At 42.2% G+C, this 16,344-nt stretch overlaps 1 protein-coding gene and 1 long non-coding RNA gene across 3 annotated transcripts in view; one reads left to right on the top strand and one right to left on the bottom strand.

The window, feature by feature from the left end:
• TAS2R1 (taste 2 receptor member 1) overlaps nt 1-16,344 on the top strand; it is a 449,411-nt gene that overhangs the window by 196,874 nt on the left and 236,193 nt on the right. The window lies entirely within an intron of this gene.
• On the bottom strand, nt 12,624-16,233 carry LOC129464695 (uncharacterized). The gene is made up of 2 exons (XR_008651672.1): nt 16,063-16,233; nt 12,624-12,843 (listed from the first exon to the last, which is right to left on the bottom strand). It is a non-coding gene; the product is annotated as an uncharacterized lncRNA (long non-coding RNA).

The raw sequence follows: 16,344 nt of genomic DNA on the forward strand, positions 1-16,344 counted from the left end.
GAGACCAAGGCCAAAGCTGTAAATGTGTGAATCCTTTGTATGTAGGAGGTGTTTGAAGCTGTGAATGTGGATGAAAGTACCAATATAGAGAGAACACAGTGAGAATAGAAGAGAGCCCAAGAATCTAAAGTCATGCACTTGCAAGGGAGTCAGAGGAAGAGAGGTAAGAAGTAAACCAGGTGATAGCTGTGTTACAAAAAGGCATGTTTCCAGAAGGATGGGTGGTCAACCATGCTAATGCTGTTGAAGGATTGAGAACTAAAGAAGTACATGGTAAAACAACAAATAAATAAAAGGTCAAGTAAGATAAAGAGTACTTAATATGTCCAAGTCTAAATTTATTATTTTCTCCACCCCAGTTGTTCTATCTTGAGAAATCCCAAAGATCACACTCAGGTTTGATGATTCACTAGAAAAACTCATAAGACTTAGCATATAGTCATACTCATGGCTATGATTTATTATAGAAAAGGGATAACAACCACAATTAGCAAAGAGAAAAGGCACATAGGGCAAAGTCGTGGGGAAACCAGGTGCAAACTTTCAACAATCCAGTCCCAGTGGAGTCACACAGGATGCACTTAATTACCTCAGCAATGAATTATGATAACACATGTGAAACATCAATTATTGAAGCTTATTAGAGCCTTGCTGCTCAGTATTTTTATTGGGGACTGATCACATAGGTACTCTGATATAGTTTGGCTGTGTCTCCACCCCAATCTCATCTTGAATTGTAGCTCTCATAATCTCCACATGTCGTGGGAATGACCTGGTGGGAAGTAATTGAATCATGGGAATTGGTTTTCCTGTGCTGTTCTCATGAAAGTGAATAAGTTTCATGAGATCTGATGGTTTTGTTTTATAAAGGGCAGTTCCTTGCACATACTCTCTTGCCTGCCACCATGCCTTTGCTCTTCCTTTGCCTTTTGCCATGATTGTGAGGCCTCCCAAGCCATGCTAAACTGTGAGTCAATTAAATCTCTTTCCTTTATAAATTACCCAATCTGGGTATGTCTTTATTAGCAGCATGATAATGGACTAATACAGTAAATTGATACTGCAGAGAGTTGAGCGCTGCTGTAAAGATACCCAAAAATGTGGAAAAGACTTTGGAATTGGGTAACAGGCAGAGGTTGGAACAGTTTGGAGGGCTCAGAAGAAGATAGGAAAATGTGGGAAAGTTTGGAACTTCCTAGTGACTTGGAGGGCTCAGAAGACAGGAAGATGTGGGAAAGTTTGGAACTTCCTAGAGACTTGTTGAATGGCTTTGACTAAAATGCAGATAGTGATATGGACAATAAAGTCCAGGCTGAGGTGGTCTCAAATGAAGATGAGGAACTTCTTGGGAACTGGAGTAAAGATCACTATTGCTAGGCAAAGAGACTGGTGGCATTTTGCCCCTGCCCTAGAGATCTATGAAACTTTGAACCTGGGAGAGATAATTTAGGGTATGTAGCAGAGGAAAATTCTAAGTGGAAAAGTCTTGAAGAGGAGGCAGAGCATAAAAGTTTGGAAATTTTGCAGCCTAATGATGCAATAGAAAAGAAAGCCCCATTTTCTGGGGAGAAATTCAAGCCAGCTGCAAAAACTTGCATAAGTAATGAGGAGCCAAATGTTAGTCACCAAGAAAATGGGGAAAATGTCTCCAAAGCATGTCAGAGACCTTCATGGAAGTCCCTCCCATCACAGGCCCTGAGGCCTAGGAGGAAAAATGGTTTCCTGGGCCAGGCCCAGGGCCCCTCTGCTGTGTGCAGCCTAGGAACTTGGTACTCTACATCCTAGCCACTCCAGCTGTGGCTAAAAGGGGCCAAGGTACAGCTCGGGCTGTGGCTTCAGAGAGTGCAAGACCCAAGCTTTGACAGCTTTCATGTGGTGTTGAGTTTGAGAGTGCACAGAAGTCAAGAATTGAGGATTGGTAACCTAGATTTCAGAGGATATGGAAATGCCTGGATGTCCAGGCAGAAGTTTGCTTCAGGGGTGAGGCCCTCATGGAGAACCTCTGCTAGAGCAGTGTGGAAGGGAAATGTGGGGTTAGAGCCCCCACACAGAGTCCCCACTGGGGCACTGCCTAGTGGAGCTATGAGAAGAGACCTCCGTCTTCCAAACCCCAGAAAGGTAGATCCACCAACAGCTTGCACCATGCACCTGGAAAAGCCACAAACACTCAAGGCCAGCCTGCAAAAGCAGCCAGTGGGGGGGTGGGGGTCTATACCCTTCTAAGCCACAGGTGTGGAGCTCTCCAAGGCCTTGGAGCCCACTTCTTGCATCAGAATGACCTGGATGTGAGACATGGAGTCAAAGGAGATCATTTTGGAGCTTTAAGATTTGAGTGCCCTGCTGGATTTCAGACTTTCATGGGGCCTATAGCCCCCTTTTTGCCAATTTCTCCTATTTAGAATGGGCATATTTACCCAATGCTTGTATCCCCATTGTATCTAGGAAGTAAATAACTTGTTTTTGATTTTACAGGCTCATAGTTGGAAGGGACTTGACTTGTCTCGATGAGACTTTGGACTGTGGACTTTTGAGTTAATGTTGAAATGAGTTAAGACTTTGGAGGACTGCTGGGAAGGCATGATTGGTTTTGAAATGTGAGGGCATAAGATTTGGGAGGGGCCAGGGACAGAATCATATGGTTTGGCTGTGTCCCCACCCAAATCTCATCTTGAATTTTAGCTCCCATATTCCCCAATATGTCATGGGGGGGGGGGGACTTAGTGGGAAGCAATTGAATCATGGGGCAGGTTCTCCCATGCTGTTCTTGTGACAGTAAATAAGTCTCATGAGATCTGATGGTTTATAAAGAGCAGATCCCTTGCATGCATACACTCTTCCCTGCCACCATGTAAGACATTCCTTTGCTCTTTCTTTGCATTCCACCATGATTATGAAGCCTCTCCAGCCATGCTGAACTGTGAGTCAATTAAACCTCTTTCCTTTATAAATTACCCAGTCTGGGATATGTCTTTATTAGCAGCATGAGAATGGACTAATATATATCCCCTCCCTGTCTGGCACGTATGCAATTTCAGATTCCCAGCGGGAAAGCAGTAGTTCAACATAAACCAATTCTTTTCACAAATACTTTCGGCTCAGTGAATGATGCTTATCAGTTAACAGCAGAAACCCTCCTGAAATGTAAGTTCCCAGATGCCAGCCAAGAACCAATCTTGTCAGCAGTCAGTCCTTTTCTAGAATTCCCTGTAATGGTGAATGTCATTATTATAAAATCTATTAAGCAAGTCAGAAACCCACACATCATCTTTTGCCCCTTTTTGTTTTGGGCTGACTACATGGTTTTGGATTCAGGAAGAATAATGAGAAAATATAGAACATACATACACACACATGTATAGACACATATTGGAAGGCTTCAAAGAGCTGCTCAGGCAGTGAGCATTTCTGGAGCCAAGATTCAGAAAAAAGTGGGAAATAAAGAGAGGCATCTGGCATTTGGAGCTGCTTTTGCCTACAAGGCAAGTGCAAAATCAGAAAACAAAAATGACATCTGAGAAGTTAAGATTATGAGAGAAGTTCTTTGTAGTCTCACAAGGATAGAGGGACAAAAATTGTAGTGAATGACCTTCTAAGGAGAAGTCCTGTGATTACTGCAGGTTTTTGGTTGTTATGCTTAAGGCCTACATCCTGTGAGTTAGAGTGAATTGGAAACACGCCGTTCCTCAGAAAGACTGAAAAACAACTTCTAATCAGCTCAGTCCCAGACAGAAACAAAGTGATTTGCCAGAGGAAAAATTAATTTCTCTCTGGAGAGTGATAACCTTATTCAAAGTCTTAAATTGTCTTTACAGTTGTTTATACAACATTTGACAATGTTGTGTTTGACAACAAAACAGGTGTACAAAAAAATAAGGTTTGTCCAAAAACAAGAGAAATACAGATTATAGAAACAGACCCATAGGATATTAAATACTTGCAATTAAGATGTTCAAGAAATACAATTACAAGATGAAGGATTTCAGCAGAGAACCAGAAACCATAAGAATTCCAATGGAAATCCTATAATGGAAAAATAAAACTAAATAAAATTGAGATTTCAATCAATGGGCGTCATGGTAGGGTACAATAGAGAGAATTAGTAAACTGGAAGCAAGTCTGTAGAATATGTCCAGAGAGATATTAAAAAACACAGAGAGATAAAAAGTCCCAATATATAGAAGAGTAACTAAGAGATATATGGGTCACAATGAAAAGATTGAATTTCAGGTATAGTTGTAGTTCCAGAAAGAGAGGAGAAAGAAAATGAACAGAAACATAATCATGGACAAGAATTTTTCAAAATTTTAGGAAGACATTAAGACTCAAAATCAAGGCCTATGAGTCTCAGCAGGATAAATACAAAGAAAACCATGATTTAGTATATCACTGTCATTTTTGAATACCAAACATAGAAGGAAATCCTGAAAGGAGCCAGAAGTGTTGAAAGGGCAGATGAATTTGAAAGGAAACAGGAAGAGTGACAACTGACTTCTGATGGGAAACAATGAGAGTCAAAACACAATTGAATAATCTCCTTAAAGTGATATAAGAAAATAACTGTGAACCTAGAATTTTACTTTAATTAGCAAAACATTCTTCAAAAACAAAGGTGGAAATAAAAGAAATACTTTCAGAAAGGTCAAAACTAAGAGAACTTTTCAGGAGCCCATTTGTGCTAAAGAAAACAGCAAAGGGAGTTCTTCAGTTCAGAGAAAAATGATCCCAGGTGAAAACACAGAATGCTGAAAGGAGGACCAACAGAAAATGGAAATGAAATGAATAGTGACTATAAAAACATCAAAAATAATGCATTGAGATGTTTAACATACATTATCACTACAAACGTGAGAAGAAGAGCAAAAATTATAAGGGATGAGTAAATAGAGTGGAAGTGTACTAAGGTCATTGTATTGTGAATCCATAGGCATAGTGGGATACAAAATCATACTTGACCCATGACTTTGTTTTGTTGATTTTACATCCTGGATATCACTAGAATCTGTATCCTTCTCTCCATTCCTCATTCATATCCTCATCCAGGACACCATTAGCTCCATCTCCTGGAAGACTGCAGCTACACCCACTGGCCTCCTTGCTCCCCCTCCACACCTCATATAAACTGTTCTCCACTCAGCAGCCACAGTGATCCTCTGGCAGCCTCCATAATCACTTATCTGTGGTGCAACTCCTGCTTTTATTTCATCCACCCATATGGACATGTTTATTCCTATAATGCTCCCTGACCCAAGGAAGAAAAATATGAGGAGGTCAACCATCCAGCTTGCTGAGTCACCACTGCTTGCTGGTGGCCTTGTGATCACAGCCCTAAGCTAGTGCCCTCGCTTGGTTATGGGGCAGTTTGTGGCCTCTCTCTCCCTTTGCAGAGGGTCTTCCTGCATGCCACAGGCTGAAGTCTTTTTCTCTAGCTGTACCCTATCACTTCCAATCTCTGGAATGCCTCAGTTTCTGGTTCAATAAAGAATGTACTTTTTACCATTCCATAAACGAGTTTAATTTTTTGTATATGGGAACTGGATGATGATAAAGCACTCTAACATAGGCTACTTCACTTTCTTTCTTTCTTTTGTTTTTTTTTGAGATGGAGTCTAGCTCTGTCACCCAGACTGGAGTGAAGTGGCACTATCTTGGCTCACTGCAACCTCCATCTCCCGGGTTCCAGTGATTCTCTTGCATCAGCCTCCTGGGTAGCTGGGACTACAGGTGCGCGCCACCATGCCCAGCTAATTTTTTTGTAGTTTCAAGAGAGATGGGGTTTCACCATGTTGGCCAGGCTGGTCTCGAACTTCTGACCTCAAGAGACCCGCATGTCTCAGCCTCCCAAAGTGCTGGGATTACAGGCATGAGCCACTGCACCCGGCCAGGCTACTTCACCTTCTAAGAGATGGGAAACTTCTGCTAAAGTTACCTCTTCCTATCAGGTGGGAAAGTTGGCATGAACATGTTCCATCTCTTTCCTCCACCTCTTACGCGTAGGTAGACCACACTCAGGCACAGCAGGGCCTCTTGACTGCTTGTTCTCAGGTGTGTGTTCAAGAAGAACTATGCACTTATGCTTCTGTTCCATTGAGGAAAGCAGAGCAGGACAGGGCTCCCTCTTCCCAACCCTGGAAGAAGTCACCATTCTTTTGTTTTGTTGGCCTACTTGTATTCAATTATGGGCATAGCAGGAGTAGTGTTTAGAATTTAAAAATCATGTCTGGTCTAAGCTCTAGGTCATATTGTCTAATCTAGCTTTCACCTGACAGCCCTGTCCTTTGGTGGTTATTGGAGACTTGCTTAGCCATTAGTTGTGTACAGACCTGAACTTTACTTGGGTAACTGTCCCAAGGAGCACTGTCCTCTGAGTGTGTTCTTTATTGACCAGAACTTTTGAAGGGGAGGGGTGTGTTCACCCTTGGGTCCCAACACCATTATCCAAATGATGCCAATACAAAAGATTACTGTTTGTATGATCATCCTCAAAGACACTTTTCACAATTTCCTCTTGTTCTTGGGCACTCATGTATGAAGCCCTGGGTTTGGAGCATAAAGCCCTGAGCACTGAGAGAGCAATCTAATGTGAGTCAGGGAACATGGGGTTAGGTTCCAGCATTAGGAAGAAAAGCAAGTCTGCAGCCTCAGGTCAGTAATAATCTTTGAGCCTGGCTGGGCGTGGTGGCTCACGCCTATAATCCGAACACTTTGGGAGGCCGAGGGGGCAGATCACGAGGTCAGGAGATCGAGACCATCCTGGCTAACACAGTGAAACCCCATCTCTACTAAAAATACAGAAAATTAGCCAGACATGTTGGCGGGAGCCTGTAGTCCCAGCTACTCAGTAGGCTGAGGCAGGAGAATGGCGTGAACCTGGGAGGCAGAGCTTGCAGTGAGCCGAGATCACGCCACTGCACTCCAGCCTGAGCGACAGAGCGAGACTCCGTCTCAAAAAAAAAAAAAAAAAAAATCTTTGGGTCTCAGCCGCTTTCTGTATAACATGAGAAGGCCGAACCAAGTCAGCGAAGCCTGTATCAGAATCTTGATAGGTGGTGATGGTGGTAGAGGGAAGTGTTTAGTTTCAAAGCATATTTAATATTATATTTTCATATTTCGGGGAAAATGGTTCATTGTTTCCATCATGTACTTTATGGAATACAAAGCTCTGAAACCTATTGGCTACTGGGATTGTACAGTAAAAAGACTCTCTCAAGCTAGAGGTGGGGTGGAGCTGGAGCCAGTCACATCAAGATCTTTCGAGGACATGAACATTTTTTATGCTTATTAAAAGATGATGTGGTTTTAAAATAAATCTAAGGCTGGGTGCAGTGGCTCATGCCTGGAATCCCAGCAGTTTGGGAGGCTGAGGCAGGTGGATTGCTTGAGCTCAGTAATTCAAGACCAGCCTGGGCAGCATGGCAAGAAACTATCTCTACTAAAAATAGAAAAATTAAGCAGGTATGGTGGTGCATGCCTGTCGTCCCAGCTACTTGGGAGGCTGAGCTGGGAGGATGGCTTGAGCCCAGGTGGCAAGAGATGGGAAGAGGTTGTAATGAGCTGAGATCTTGCCACTGCATTCCAGTCTGGGCGACAGAGCCAGACCCTGTCTCAAAATAATAACAAAAATAAAATGAAATAAAACTAAGAGAAAGGTAGACTACGCAAGTGCTAAGATCCCTTCCTGTTCTAACTTAGTGGATTCTTTATAAATCTCCTTATCCAGGGAATAGGGAATTATGTGACAGGACACAAGCAGAGGGCTCTGTGCGGTCTGATGCACAGAAGGTCAGAGTTGCTTCCCTTCCTCCACGGCTGCTTTTCTGCAGGTTAGGCTGTCAGAACAGGGTGCCCACAAACTAAAGGTACTAGCTCTCTGCTTCATGTCAGGCTTAAGTCTGACTTTGATTTTTAATAGCAGGAAGGTTTGCTCTCAAAGCACAAATCTTCCCTGCTCTTTTAACTGAAAATGAATGCAGTGACTGAGGCAATGAGAATGGGATGAAAAATTGGCTCATTTTTTTTTTTAAACTTAACGTTGCTTGATTTTAGCAAGTAAAATGAACTTGAAGGAGGCCTGTTTGCTCCAGATGGATTTGCCAGTCCCTCCTGGTAATCAGATTGCAGGGAGCCTGCTCTGCTTTATCATCTGGTAATCATTTTCAGAGCTGGTGAGGCACCACGGGGGCCTGGCCTCTGGCAGCAGTTCTCAGTTTGATTTGCAACATTTGTCCATGTGCATTTTTATGCCATTTGAGGATCACCCACCGCATCATCATTGAACTCAACTCGTTCCATTATGCTTAAGTGTGTGTTAGCTCTGGGGTGAGGACCCCTCATGCCCGGCTGCCCTGGAATGTGGCCCAGTGAGTATTTTGTAGCAATGCTTCAGGCTGAGCTGGGGCTAGGGCAGGAGCTGAGATAAGCACTGCTTCTCTGTACAAACCCACTCCCTCATCCTAAATTTGAAAGGAGAGTAAAGAAGCCCTGCAAGAGGGTACAGGACATGCAAGGGGAGACTTTTTGCTGCTGTATACACACCCATTCTCTAGCCACCTTGATTCTACATATTCCTTAGAACAAGCACCCTCTACTGCTGTGTCTGGAATCTCACCTTCTCCCTTAGGTGCCAGTTTGGTTTTGTGTGGGTAGTGCAAAGCTAACCATAGACAAGACTCTGAAACAAGTGCCTTTTCTCCACCACCATCCACTCAATTTCTTCCAACACTGTGTGATGGTAGCACCCTATTTTATTGAACAAATATTTATTGGGCAGCTAATATGTAACTTGCACTGTTGCAGGCAATTAATTGCCTGTCAATGATCCAAACAGACAAAATAATTGCCCTCAGTGATACTATGTTCTAATAGTGACACAGGCATGAATGCAGGAGACTTAAAGCCTTAAATAATCATGGAGAACAGTCAGTAAAGTGATCAGTGCATGGGCTGGTGTAGGCCTAAAAGGAATGGTGGGAAATATGGCCAGCTGCAGAATGAATGTCCACTAAGGGGGAAGGCTGTTTTTCCACCAACATGAAAGAATGTTTTTCCTCTGCATTTCATTTCAAGAAAAGCTGGAAGTGTGAATTTTAAAAATGTAAAATCTATTTGTTTTAAATATTGGTAACTAGCTCAGAAGTTTTTAAAACACTATTCAATACCCAAATGCAATAGCAAAAAAAAAAAATAATAAGAATCTCATCTTCCCACATTGTCCATTACAGTCAGTTTGCAACTTCTATGCTGTGGGGTAAGCAATAAAAATAGGCCCTTACCTTCAGGTGACCAATAGGTAAAGGAACATATTTCTTGAGAGGCTGCTGCTTAGATCATCTTGCTGCAGGAAGCACAAATGGCCCCACCTCTGTCCCTTTTTAACTGTCCCACATTTGCACTGAGACCAGCCTTTCTGCAGGCCACAGCCATCCAGTGGCTGAGCACAGATGGGTGCCGAGACATGACATGGAGCTCTCCAGTGGGTAACTTTGCCTTAAGGACTGCCCATAGGTCTGGTCAAGCCATTTTTCAAGCCATTTTTCCTGCAGTTTGAGACTCTTGCTCTTCAATATTCTATCCCTCTCTCCTTCCGCAGTATCAGACCTACATCCCAGGCTGAAGACTCTTCCTAATTTCTGCTCTCTTTCCCCACACATCCTTTTGCACATCAAATCCACAGCCGACCTGAAATAATCCAAGAAACCAGAGGGTTCTGACTGAAAGGGAGCCTCTTTCCTAGACCTGCTTCTTTAGCTTGTTATTTCCTATTTTGTTTTGTCTTATTATTTGGTGCCATAGACAGTTTGAAACGTGCTCAGGGTCTGGAGAGATGAGCTGTGGGGCAAGGAGCCTGAGCTGGGAAGGGATATAAGGGAAGGTAAATGGAGAAGAGCAATGATGTGCCTCCATGGTGGGAGGCAGCACAGGCTGGGAGGCTAGGAGGGCAGTATTGTGATGCGCTGGTGTCATTCCTAGCAGAGAGCAGTAAAGATAAATGTCTAGAAAAATGTTACTTGACCTTTACCATGATAACAAGCGTTGACACCTGTTTCTTCAAAGATTCAACTGAGTTGCTTGCCTACTGGATCATGGTCTCTTCTTTATGCATTTCTTCTTTGTATTACTTTTCCCATTTCCCCTCCTTCTTCTGCTTATTGCCACCTGCTTCAGTTCACACTTAAAACACACAAACATACACACTTCAAGCTTATGTCTCTGAAAGTTTACTACCTGTCAGATAAGATATTAGACTTTCAGTGGCAATGAATGATTGGACTGTTGACTTAATATTTTACAACGATGCACACAGTACTTTTAGCTCCTTATGTTGGTGTTTTCAGTCTGTTTTTATTCACTTACTTTTTCACTGAATCTTATGAGAGAGGTAAAAATTATTGTCTTTGTAGTTATACTGATGCAACTGAGACTTTGACCCATTTGCTCTGGGTCTCAGGGGCTGTCTTCCAAACAGTGAGGATCCTGTTGTTGATGCAAGTTTGTTGCCATAGCTGGAGTAATATATTCAATTCTGTGGGAGAGGCAAGCAGCAACTGAGGTTTCTAATGGATGGCTTTTATCTTGTCCCCTTGCATTACTTCGCTTGAATGCGTGTGACCGAGGACAGAATGGGTTTGAAACTAGTATAATGGACACTCCCCAGACAGTTAGATTACAACAGATCTATGGCTTGCAAGAGTAGAACGCAGTAATCAATGGGATACCTCATAAGCCAAACCATCTGGGGCGCTTATATCAGTTTGAACAAAATGCACCTTAGAAGGAGTGCTGAATTTTCAGTTCTTACGTGATGATCAACCCACTCTATGAAAAACAAAGTGTGGTTTAAATGGAAGTGCCTCTCTCTCCTGGTTCACAGAAAGTTCCTGTGGCTGTTTCGAATTCCTTCAGCTTTTCTTTCTGCAGACTAACATCTAATATCATTTTATACCTTTGCTTTCATTTGATTTCTTTCGTGGCTTTATTTCTTTATTGCCTTGACCATGTGGCAATTCCAATTCGTGTTAGATAATATTGGAGGTATATTTTGGGGGCCAAAGGGAGTGGTTGACATAAGACCGAGACTGCTACGAGGTGAGGATTTAATTGTTTCTGATAGGCAGGAAAGGACCATTTTAATGAAAAGGTTTTTGAGCTGGGAGGGAATTAGTAAAAATCGTTTAAGGGAAACCTATCATTGCTCTTGCATCTGACACTTTAAACACAGCTGTTAAACCCATCTACCTCTCCATGAGTGGAACGTGAAAACTATCAGCCGACACCACTTTGTATATCCAGTGGTGCAAAATTGCTTACAGCTTGTCTGCTACCTACTAATTCTTGCTTTTATTTTCTAAGTCCAAAACATCCAGGAGACATTTTCTTTTGCAAATTATTTCCCTTGTTTTATTTTGAATTATATTATATAGACAGGAAAGTGCATACAATCTATACAAGCTGTTGTTTAAGGAACACTTTTAAAGAAAACACCCCTGTAACAACCATTCAGTCTAAGAAACAGCCTTGTCAGACTCCCAATTTCCTTATATATTGTCCTCCCAGAGACTAATCTTTGTTCTGCTATTTTGTTAAAATATATCATTGCTTTTTAAAGATATTTTTATCTTTTATAAAAAGCATCACTAAACAGTATAGTTTAGATTATCCTCCTCTTGAACTTAAGATTGAGGGAACCATATCAATGTATTCTTTTATGTCCGACTCCTTTTACTCAATGTGATGTCTGTAAGCTTCATCCTGATGTTATGAGTAGCACTGAGGAGGGTGAGAAGGACAGTCTTACATTACCTGCATCACTGCCCCCAACTTCGGGCAGCACGGCATGGAGAGAGATACCCTTCGCTTGGGGAAAGGGGAGAAAAGTGAGCACTGCACTTTGCCTTGGATGCCAACACTGGGCCTGCCACAGTAAAACCCAGCACTGGGCTCACCATAACCTCAGACTCCAGGCTGGTCCCTCTGGACTGAACCTATAGGACTACCCTAGTGCAAGGCTGGATCCTGCAGCCCCAGGCTCCAGTCCGGCCTGGCAGAGTCAGTCTTCAGGCCTGCCTCAGCCCCAGGATCCAGACTGGGCCCCAGTGGCTTTGGATCTACCCTAGGGCCAAGTCAGCCCCCACAGATTCAGACTCTAGGCCCACCCTAGGGCCAGGGTAGCCCCAGCAGCCCTAGGCTCCAGACCACCCCCAGCACTGGGATGGCCCCTCCAGCCCCAGACTTCACACCCACCCCAGCCCTAGAATACCCCCATGGCCCTAGTCACCAGGCTGGCACCTGCAGACCCAGGCACCACGGCCTGCTCACCTACTGACCCAAGAAACAGGCCAGCCTGCTGGAGGACATTAGCAGCAAGCCTGCTCATGAACCATACCAGGTGATATACCCAGAATCTCTGGGTGGGCTGACTGGTGAAGGGCTCCCCCAAGACAAAGCCAGTCTGCAGACTGGAACAAGCCACCTCTACTTTTTCAAATGTTCAGACATCTATGTAAGACAACAAGAAACGCAAAAAACCAATGAGACAGAACTCCCACCCAAAGAACACAATAATCTCTAGTAGCTGACCCCAAAGACATGGAGATATACAAACTTCCTGATAAATAATTCAAAATAAATATTTATATTAAATTTATTTATTTTCCTTCAACTTTTAAGTTCTGGGGTACATGTGCAGGATGTACAGGTATGTTACATAGGTAAACATGAACCATGGTGGTTTGCTGCACAAATCAACCCATTGCCTTGGTATTAAGCCCCACATCCATTAGCTACTCTTCCTGATGCTCCATATATATGAGTTGTGCACATTTTTGGGTTACATTGCCCTTTGGATATCTGCATACAATGTATAATAATCAAATCAGAGTAATTGAGATATCCATCACCTTAAACATTTATCTTTTCTTTCAAACATTTAACTGTTCTTTGTCTTGCAATTCTTCAGGCATTTTGAAATATACAATATTATTGTTAACTTTAATTCACCGACCATACTATCAAATACTAAACTTACTTTTTCTATCTAACTGTATTTTTATACCCCTTAACCAACTTCTCTTCATCTCCTCCTTCTCACTTCCCTTCCCAACCTTTGGTTACCACAATTCTACTGTATGCTTCCATAGAATCTACTTTATTAGTGTGTGTGTGTATGTGTGTGTGTGTGTATATAGTGTGTGTGTATATATATATAGTGTGTGTGTGTGTGTATATATACACACACACACACACTATATATGAATGAGTGAGAGCATGCAATATTTGTCTTTCTGTGCCAGGCTTATTTTACTTTACTTAATGACCACCAGTTCTATCCCCATTGAGCCAAATGACATGATTTTATCCTTTTTATGGCCAAATAGTATTCCATTGTGTATATATACCGTATGTTCTTTATCCATTCATTTGTTGATGGGTCCTTAGGTTTATTCCGTATCTTGACCATCATGAATAGTGCTGCAATAAACATGGAAGTGCAGATATCTCTTTGAAATACTGTAATCTTGTGGGTATGATTCAATTATTCTACTGTTTCTTCTTGATTTTACTCATGGTGATTTCTTTTCTTGTGTGCTGGGTTATTTGTGTGCGGTTTATTGTCTCAGGGTTTTATTGTGGTAATATTTTGAGGGTCAATAGACAATTTTCTTTATAGAGAGAATGTGCATTTGCTACTGCCAAGTTTCTGTATGTCTGGTCTTGGGTGACCATAAACAAGTTTGTAATCTGTGGATCCCTGTATCTCCCAGGCAATTCTGTAGCTAATGGCTATAATTTGGTAGGAACACTTTTTCTTTTCCTTTAATACCTACTCCAGACAGGGCCCAACAACTTCCTCTGTATTCTCCTGCAAAGATGTGAGAGAGGAATTTATTCGTAGCACTATAACCATGAGTTCATTGTCCTTTTTTTTTTCTCCCCTTGCTTAATATAAGGAGAACCTCCTATTAGTTGCTCCACTTGGGATACAGCCTGGGCATTGACCTCTGTATCTTGTGCTGTACAAGGGAGGTTGCAAAATCAAAGCAGGAATTTCTCAGGGTAGGCAAGTAACTGCAGGTCAAAGTAGATTAAGTTTCTTGTACTTGGCTTTCTGGATTTCAGCTTTCCTTAGATTTTATTTTGGCTATCTGTGAGTTCTTAAACTCTTAGAAGGAGATGTTTTAAATATTTTATCTAGCATTCTTAGTTGCTTCTATCTGAAGGTTTGGTTCTAATAAACCATTGTTAGAAATGCAAGTTATTGCCTTCTTTTTAAAAAGTAAAATGTAAATAAAATTATTATTCAAATGCATAATCTTTTCTTCCTTTATGCTCATTGTAACAAAATAAAAAAAAAAAACTAGAGGCCGGGCGTGGTGGCTCAAGCCTGTAATCCCAGCACTTTGGGAGGCCGAGGCGAGTAGATCAAGAGGTCAGGAGGTCGAGACCATCCTGGCTAACACGGTGAAACCCCGTCTCTACTAAAAATACAAACAATTAGCCGGGCGTGTTGGCAGGCGCCTGTAGTCCCAGCTACTCGGGAGGCTGAGGCAGGAGAATGGCGTGAACCCGGGAGGCGGAGCTTGCAGTGAGCCGAGATCGCACCACTGCACTCCAGCCTGGGCGACAGAGAAAGACTCTGTCTCAAAAAAAAAAAAAAAAAATTAGAAAACACATTGTAAAAGAAGGAAAATTTGCCCTTGATACCAATCAGAATGTAGGGCTATAATATCTTTTAGCACTTCTTAACCAGGATTGAAAAGCAAAAAAACAAAAACAAAAAGCAAAACCAAACCTTAGGCCCTAATACCTGAAGGCATTGTGGTAGATACTTATGATTTTATCTTGCATCAGCATCTGTTTTGAAAACAAGTTTGACTTTCTCATATCAGAAGCAGGGTTCAGTCACCATTCACACAGCCTTTAGTTCCATGCTATACTCAAATGGCTCAAGCCAGTGGCCAAAGATAAGAACTTGGAGGTGTCTCTCTCCAGTCTGGCAGACTGAGCTCCGCACTTCCTTCTGCTTTCTTTAAAGGGGTCATTCAGGCATTTGCCCAGTTACTTGAAGTGACTGATACCCTGTTCTTTTATATACGCTGCTGAGAGCATGCACTCATGTGTGCACGCTCTCTCTCTCTCTCTCTCTCTCTGCCTGACTCCATTTCTGCCTGCATTACTGGGGATGGAGAGCTTCACTCTTGACTCATAGGACCTGTAAGTAAAAACTCTTTAAACTTATTTTCTATTGTGATGGTGTATTGAATTTGCACCTTCCATCTAAAGAACTGGAGGTTATCCCTGCCGGATTTTCCCTGGGATGCCAGGGAGACCACAAAGTCAGGCTCCCAGTGCCTGAGCAATGGTCAGGCAGGACTAAACTGGAGATGGGTCAGATAGGAGCCACAAGGACATCTGCCAGTGTAAACAAGTTTCCTATGTGAGGGACTCCCTGACTGCAAGTCAGTCAAGTAAGCATTAGGAAGTCTGCCAAGTAAAAGAAGTATCCCGTGAAAGGTACACTGTTAACACCCGTGTCCAGGTACCCTTCATGTCCCATTAGGGCAGGGTTGCTAGCTGCTCTGGTACTAGAACCCAAATTTAGCTGGGAGCTTTCAAAACAGGTATCCTTTGAATGGAATGAATAAACTTCTCTCTAAGACTTCCAGAGTTGTACTAACAGAACCCATTATGAAGAGTCAGTGTCTGAGGGTATTATTTGAGAAAATGGCAACTCAAATCTTTTTATGTAGGATCTTCAACCCTGGCTAATATGGGCTGAATATCCTTCAACAAAAAGATGGATGGACCTTTATTCATGGGATGAGAAAATACTTACCAAATCTTTAATTTTGATGGTTGTATCATGATTTATTTAACTTTCCCTGTTTTTTGTACATTTATGTCAAATCCAATATTGCAACTTTCTGTATCCTTATCTTAGTTTTAATACTTCCTTCTGATCCTCTTACTTTGGCAATCCATCAGACTTTCTTTTTTAGATATTTGGCCTCGATGTCCTGTTTGATTCTGCAGTTTGAGCATAGTATTTAATCTTGAGTCTCATCTTACCTTCAACAACCTTTGTTCCTTATTACAACTTTGATAGATGAGGCCCCGATCCCTTAGCCTGAAGAAGACACTATAGACTGTTATGGAAATATTGTGTTAGGGAATGTTACGTGTTGAATTGCAACCCTCCAGATTTACACGTTGAGGTCTTAACTCCCAGAAGCTCAGAATGTGACCTTATTTGGAAATTAGGTTGTTGTAATATGAAGTCACAATGGAGCAGGTGAGGCCCTAATCCAATATGACTGGTGTCCTTATTAAAAAAAATAAAGGAATTTATGC

The sequence above is a fragment of the Symphalangus syndactylus genome, chromosome 16, assembly GCF_028878055.3.
Source record: "Symphalangus syndactylus isolate Jambi chromosome 16, NHGRI_mSymSyn1-v2.1_pri, whole genome shotgun sequence".
NCBI lineage: Eukaryota > Metazoa > Chordata > Mammalia > Primates > Hylobatidae > Symphalangus > Symphalangus syndactylus.